This window comes from Papaver somniferum, chromosome 3 (genome assembly GCF_003573695.1).
Source record: "Papaver somniferum cultivar HN1 chromosome 3, ASM357369v1, whole genome shotgun sequence".
Classification (NCBI taxonomy): Eukaryota; Viridiplantae; Streptophyta; class Magnoliopsida; order Ranunculales; family Papaveraceae; genus Papaver; species Papaver somniferum.
Window position 1 is genome coordinate 62,974,447 of NC_039360.1, and position 7,595 is coordinate 62,982,041.

The following is a 7,595-nucleotide window of genomic DNA, read 5'->3' on the forward strand; positions in this document are numbered from 1 at the left end:
AATAATAATAATAAAATATTAGCAAAGGCGCCAGGGACTGGGCTCACCAGCCGGCCGGTCATGCCGTGACCAGTCCCACGCCCAATTTTATATTTTTATCGTATTTTATTATTTTTCCTGATCTCACGAAAATTCTCTCGTTCGAGCAAATCTCCTTCGATTCAAGGAAATTCTCTAATCTCATGATATTTCTTTATGTCAAGAAAATAAAATTAGGGAAAGGTGTCACGGGACCGAGCACCAACCGCTCGGCCATGTCCTAGCCGTGGCCGGTCCCACACCTCACGTCCCTATTGTTTTATTATTTCTCTCAAACCATGAAAATTACCTTATTTCATGAATTTTCCCTAAAACCATGAAAAATATTATAAAATTAAGAAAACTTGTGGGGCCGGGCCCTACCCGGTCATGCCCTAGCCGGTCCCACACGCCTATTATTTTATTATTATTATTTTTTTTGTTTTCCTCATTCCATGAAAACTCCCTGATTTCAACAAAATACCTTGGTTTCAACAAAACTCTTTGATTTTATGAAAATTCCCTAAAATCATGAAAATTACATAAAATTGGGAAGAGTGCCCTGGGACCGTGCCCGTTGGCCGTCCGGCCATGCCTTGGTCATTTCCGGTCCCACACTCCATCATTCCCTATTTTATTATTATTTTATTTCTCTCATCTCATGGAAGTTCCCTAATTTCATAAAACTCTCCAGTTTCATGAAATTTCCCTCAATTCAGAGAAAATACAGAAAACTGGGAAAAGTGTGTGGGATAGTGACTAACAGCCGGCCGGCCATGCCCTAGCAGTGGTCGGTCCCATACCTTGCAATTCCCTATTTTATTAATTATTTTTCATCATCTCATTATTTTCCTAGTTTCAGCAAAACCATGAATTCTTTATATTTTCTCAAAATGTTGCTCAAATGCGCATCGGAAAATATCGAAACTCATAGGACTGAGACACGAACACCATGGTGACACGGGCGCATCCCCTTGACCGACCAAGGGTGACCCTGAGGCTTGCAAGTGGCCGGTCCCACATGTTTTAACTATTTTGACCTAATTTGCTCAGTTGCTCATATTAGGTTCAAACTTTTTTCAAACAATTAATGGTTTGCTCAAACGACCATCAATTGGACCCACGACCACCAACAACCGGTCTCATGACCTCTTGGTCGGTCCCTCATATTTTCATGGCTAGGTTTTGTTATATGTCGCTCACACGAGCATTATTTTAATAAATGATTAAACCAGCATTTAATCATTCTTTCACCAACTGGTCCTCAAGAGACTTTGGTATTTTGCTCATTCGAGCATCTGGGCGTTACATGGTGGAGTCATCATCCCATGTAGACGGTCCCTGCTTCGTTCTGCGGTTGATTTTCAATAAATCATCATTTCATTAAAATTAGGGTTTTGAATCCAGAACTCTGCAAAAACATGATTCTGAGCGGATTCAAATACTAATAATTTTATGTTGATCCCGTGATCAACACTTTTATTTATTATACTCGACCCAGCAGTCGGTATCTTAAATTGATATTTTATTTGGTCCTGCTACCAACAATTCATCAAACGAGCAATATTCGCTCAAACCGGCAATATTTGCTCGAATTAGCAATATTTGCTCAGATTCAAGAATATTGATTCAACTATCAGTATTCAACAATTCAGCAACACAGTTTGCTCGTTTTAGGTAATCAACATAATAATACCTCGTCTCAGCAGACATATTTAATTCATGAGTTTCAGAACATTTGAAAATCATGTTCAACTCAGCAATACATGGACTCATCGTCCCATAAAGTCAGCAACTGACTCCACAATCACGAGATATCAATCGTGTTACATGGGGGGATATTAACTAGGGTTTTGATCTGGCGGTCTACTGATAGGTGTCTAAAACACCTAATTTTATATCTAGTATTCATGCTTTCTTTGCGAGTTTTCTTGTAAAATATGTATCTTATGATTGTTTTTGAGTTTATTAGGTGCAAAGGAGTTATTCGAATCAAAAGAAGGAGAAATCATTCATTTGGAGCGAAAAAGACAAAAAAAAATCGATTCACGGGCGAGTTATATTTGGAGCCGGCTAAGGTTATGCAGGAGAAAGGTGAAGAATGAATTGTCAGTTCCCTATAACTGACAGTTGAGCTGAACAAATAATTAGGCCGTCAGTTATATGGAACTGACAGGCATAAGTCAAGGTGTCCCCTATCTATTTGACTGGGAGCGTATAACACTACTTGTTATTACCTAGCCCTGGATTTCAGAGAGAATTATTTTCTCTTATCACTATCACCTGAAATCGAGAGAGGCGGTTGTTTGTGACCTCGCTGTTTGAGGTCGACGAACACTGAGAAGGGAGATGGAATCGAGACGCTAAAGGAATTGATGATTTGAGAAGACTTGCAGATAACCTGGGTTCGATTAGTGTTGATCGAACTGAGATATGATTTGGTGGACGTTGAAGAACAGATTCAGGGAATGTTAGTATGGCAGTGAAGAAGAAGATGGTGAAGATTTGGGTCGTGATGATGTTGTTGAGGGAGACTGAGAAGGTATGCCGTGAATCTGATGATTTTGTGAGGAAGTTAAGAATGGGTTATCAAATTGAGACAACAAACAGTAGATATTTGAGTTGAATCACCTAATTGGGTATAATAGAAGGGTCTGTGATAGTTTATGAAATTAGGGTTCTGATCTCAATTGAACAGATGCACAGGATGAATGAATTACTGAGTTTGTGGGTTAACTGTAATGGGTTTTGGTGGTACTGAAGATGTATCTGTTGCTTCATGAATAAGAAGGGAAAAGAGATGAATTTGCTGTATAGTGATGAATGGAAGAAATGGAGTTCTAGAAGCTACAGATTGTTGGCAGTCTTTGGGTTCAATTGAGAATGGTTGAGCTCGGGGATTGCTGCTGGCATTGATAAGATTGAGGTCATGGTGTTGCTGCTTTCTTTGAGCTGAGGTACGGAATACGCTGTTAGTGGTTGGATGGTTTGAGGTTATGGAGCTGCATATGAGTACTTGAACTGAAGCTGGTAATGTTGTGTGTTTGGCTCAAAGGTGTTAGTGGCAGTGAACAAATGCAGTTGCAATGGTATTACAGGGCTGTAGAAGGTTTTACAGTGGAGATCGACTTGATTGTTGTGACTCTTGCGGTCTGATGTTGATGGAACAGAGAGTACAGGTTATTGCAGTTGTTCGAGCTGCAGAAAATGAGTTGCAATGGTGTTCTGTGTGCGTAAATTACAGGAAAATGAGTTGTTGGTTGGACATTGGTAATTGCAGGCGCAATGAATTGTGCAGGATATGTATTTTTTTTTACTCGGTCAACAAAAATGGAATAAAAAAGCGAAACTATACAGGACTAGGCTATATTAGCGCTAAGCCAAAAGGCTGCACGCCAATAAAACCTGTTTAAAACGAAAATAAACCTCTCCAGGCCATTCAACGGAATGAATAAAACCTGGCCTACCCTCGTAAAACTCATAATTTTCCTCAGCCAACAAACAAGCTTGTTTGGCCGAGGCATCAGCTGAAAAATTAGCCTCTCTGTAGCTATGAACATAACTAATATTGTTGTAAAAACTCTTCGCCATTCTCCACTTCTGCATTAGCTGCCACGGCAACTCTCCTTTTTGGAGAGAAAAAATGAAACTCATCGAATCCGATCTGACGCATAGGTTTTTGACATTCCATCTTTCAGCAACAACTGCGCCATAGATAACCGCACAAACTTCAGCATAGAAGTTGGTCTGCCAGCCCAGTCCAACGCACAAAACTCCCAAAATTGCCGAGTTAGAATCACGAAAAACTACACCAGAACCAGCTTGGCCCGGATTGCCAAGTGATGCACCATCACAACAGATCATAAGCTCACCTGGATTAGGCGGCGTCCAAGTAACTTCAATTGGAACAGAGTGCTTGCAAGATCTATGCTTCACTCTAAAGAAATTCAAAATTCGCAAATCATCTAAGGCATTATACATGTGGCCCTTCATTCTAATTGAGTTATCACGAATTACCTGATAAACCCGTCCCTTAAATTCAAGCCATCGAACTCGCATGTTCTCATAATAAGCCTTATTGCGCAGCTTCCATAATTCTGTAACTATTGCAAGATTTGCAACAAGCCACAGATCCTTTATCATCCTACTCCGCCCTTTTGCAACCTTGTAAGAGGCCACAAGATATTCATTCGGTTTCAGATTAAAAATATCAGTTTCCCAATTCCAAATCTTCTTAGCAATTTTGCAATGCCAAGTAATATGGCTGACATCTTCGCAATCCTCCCTTCACAAGCGGCACATAGAAGGCATCTCCCTAGCTGTCTTCTTCATGATATTATCATCAGTAGCGCAACATTGCTTATTACATAACTTCCAGTACTGAACACTTAAAGTAGGATGCATAACACTTCTCGAGAATAGAGCTGCAGTTGGCGAAATTTCTACAGGTGCCCTGATGGCAGCCTTAGCCGACTTGACAGAGAACACGCCCTTGCTGTCCAAGTCCCAAATTTTGTAATCATCTCCACCACCAATAAGAGGCAAATTATCAACATCAATATTGCATTGTAACATCAATTCATTAGTCTTTGGAGGAATAACCCAAAAGCCATCAACAATAATATCATTAACTTTGGCCTTAAAATCAGTAGGACCCTTTTTTAGTGATGCCAAGTCTTTGCGCAATTGAAAAATCAGCACACCAATTATCAAAAAATAAGGAAGTATTAGCACCATTACCTATAATTGAGCGCGTATGCATTTGCACAAAATTATGCACCAATCTGATTCCTGGAAAAACCGAAGAACCCAACTTATAATCGATCAAGTTGCCATTTATCTTGAAATATTTCTCCTTCAAGAATCTGGCCCAAGTCTTATCAGAGTCACGAATCGAAACCCACAACTTCATAAGCATGGCCATATTAACATTAATCAATTTCTTAAGTCCAAGCCCACCTTCACGCCTAGAACGGCATAAATCATCGTAAAGAACCGTAAAGTATTTACGCTTCTCAGCATCTCCAGACCACAAGAAATTTCGAATGGCCCTCTCAATTGACTTGATAGCCGTGCATGGCCATTTATACACAACCATGGAATGAAGCAAATAACTAGAAATCACTGATTTAATCAAAACTAGCCGAGCCTGAAAAGACAAGAGCTTACCCTTCCAACCTGCCAGTTTATCCATAATCTTCTCCATTACTTGTCGAACATGCATATGACGCACAATACCAGGTTTTAATTGGATTCCCAAATATTTATCTGGGAATAGCGCCCTTTCCATGCCCATAAAGTTTGCAATAGCAACAACACGAGAATGTTTGTCACCACCATAATAGAACTTGCTTTTGGCATAACTAACGTATTGACCAGAAGCAAGTTGATACATACCAAGCATCTCCTTCAAATGCTGCAAACTATGAAGATTACCCTTACAGAAAATAAGAATATCATCCGCAAAGAGTAAATGAGTTGGCGCCACACCTTTCTTGCTCACCATATGGTGCATACTTTTCGCTGCAAACAACTTAGAGAGATTTCGGCTCAAGACATCTTCAATAAGAACAAAAATCAAAGGTGAAAGAGGATCACCTTGACGCAGACCTCTAGTGATACTGAAAAAACCTTCAGGACTACCATTAATCATTATAGAAATCCGAGCAGAGTTAAGAATATTAAGCAGCCACGAACACCATGCATCAGAAAAACCATATTGACGAAAAACCTCAACAACAAATTCCCAACTAACCGTGTCAAAAGCTTGGGATATATCCAGTTTGAGGCCAACATTTCCATGCTTCCTTTCCACACTAATCTCATTGATCAGTTCTGAAGCCAAAGCTATGTTTTCATGAATGTTTCTTCCCTTCATAAACGCCACTTGCTCCTCAGAAATCAATTTATTCAGCACTGTACCAAGTCTGGTAGCCATAATCTTTGTAATGATTTTGAAGAAGAAGTTGCTTAAACCAATTGGCCTATAGTCCTTAATAGCATCATATTTATTATTTTTTGGGATTAGAACAATAAAACTAGAGTTAATGCCATTAGGAATTTTCCGCATCGCCCAACAGTTTGCAATAGCATTAAAAAGATCTCTAGAAATAATGTTCCAACAGACTCTAAAGAAAGAACCTGTAAATCCATCAGGGCCAGGTGCAGAATCCGCGCCCAGATCAAAAACAGCTTCCTTAACTTCATCCAAAGACGGAATAGCATCCAAAGCACTTTCAGCAGCTGAGATGCTTTCATGCTCATATTCAAACAACTTTGGATCAATATGCACATCTCCACCATTGAATTTTGCACGGTAGTGATCAACAATGTAATCTTTTATTTCATCCTGCAAAAACAAAGTAGAGTTAGTAGAAATCTTCAATTCAGAGATTGTGTTTTGGCTTCTCCTCATTCGAATGGTGTTGTGGAAAAATCGAGTATTTTGATCACCATCTTCTAACCAACTAGTTCTCGATTTTTGCTTAAGCATAACTGCCAATTCAGTTCGCACCTCATCAACAGCTTTCCTGGCATCGGCAACCTTCAAAAATTGCAGCTCACACCTAACATTTTGATCCAGAATATCATTCTCCTTATCAAGATTCAATTCCGCTTGTTTTAAGCGAAACTGAACATCCCCAAACACAGTTCTATTCCAAATCTTCAATGCATCCTTCAGTCTCTTCAACTTAGACGTGAAAACAAAAGGAGGCGCACCATCCAGCCTGACACTCCAATTTTCCTTTACAAAATCCAAAAAAGATGGGTGAGAAAGCCACATTTTCTGAATTCTAAAAGGAGCCCTATTTGGCCTTGGACTATCAAAAGCAAAACCAAAAAGAGGGGAATGATCAGAGCAAATTCTTGGCATAGCTTTGCACCTCCAATTAGCATACTTATCATGCCAAGCATCATTAATAACAGCCCTATCATGTTTAGAAACGATTCTATGAATGCCACTCCGACAATTAGACCAAGTATATTTCTTCCCAATAGCATCTGCTTCCACCAAACCATTGTCAGAGATCCAACTTCGAAATTCATTCATATATATTTCTTTGATCGGCCTTCCACCCTTCTTTTCATCTAGACGCAAAACACAATTAAAATCACCCAACACCAACCACGGAATAGAAATAAATCCCAACCCCAGTTGACGCCAAAGAGACCTCCTTGCCACCGTATCAGAAGAAGCATGCACAGCCGTGATATAATTACCAGAAAAATCCAAAGTGATAGCTTGTTTTGAAGAAGATAAAACATTCGGCCTTGCTAGAGAATTCCTCCAAAAGACCCAAATGTTACCTCTCTCACCATTCACCTCATTAGTGATAACATCTTCACAAAAATCAAGAAAATTTAAATTCCTAACAAAACGTGTAGTGCAACGAACCCGCGGCTCTGCAATACAAATTACATCAGGACTGTGCAAGCGGTAAAGCTCACTCAACTTGTCCCTTGCACCATCTTTAACCAAGCCTTTAGCATTCCAATAAAAGACACGCATTAATTAACTCTGTTCTTCGAAGGGCTTGCCGAACCCTGTCTGGAAGATTTACCGCCTCGTGTTTGAA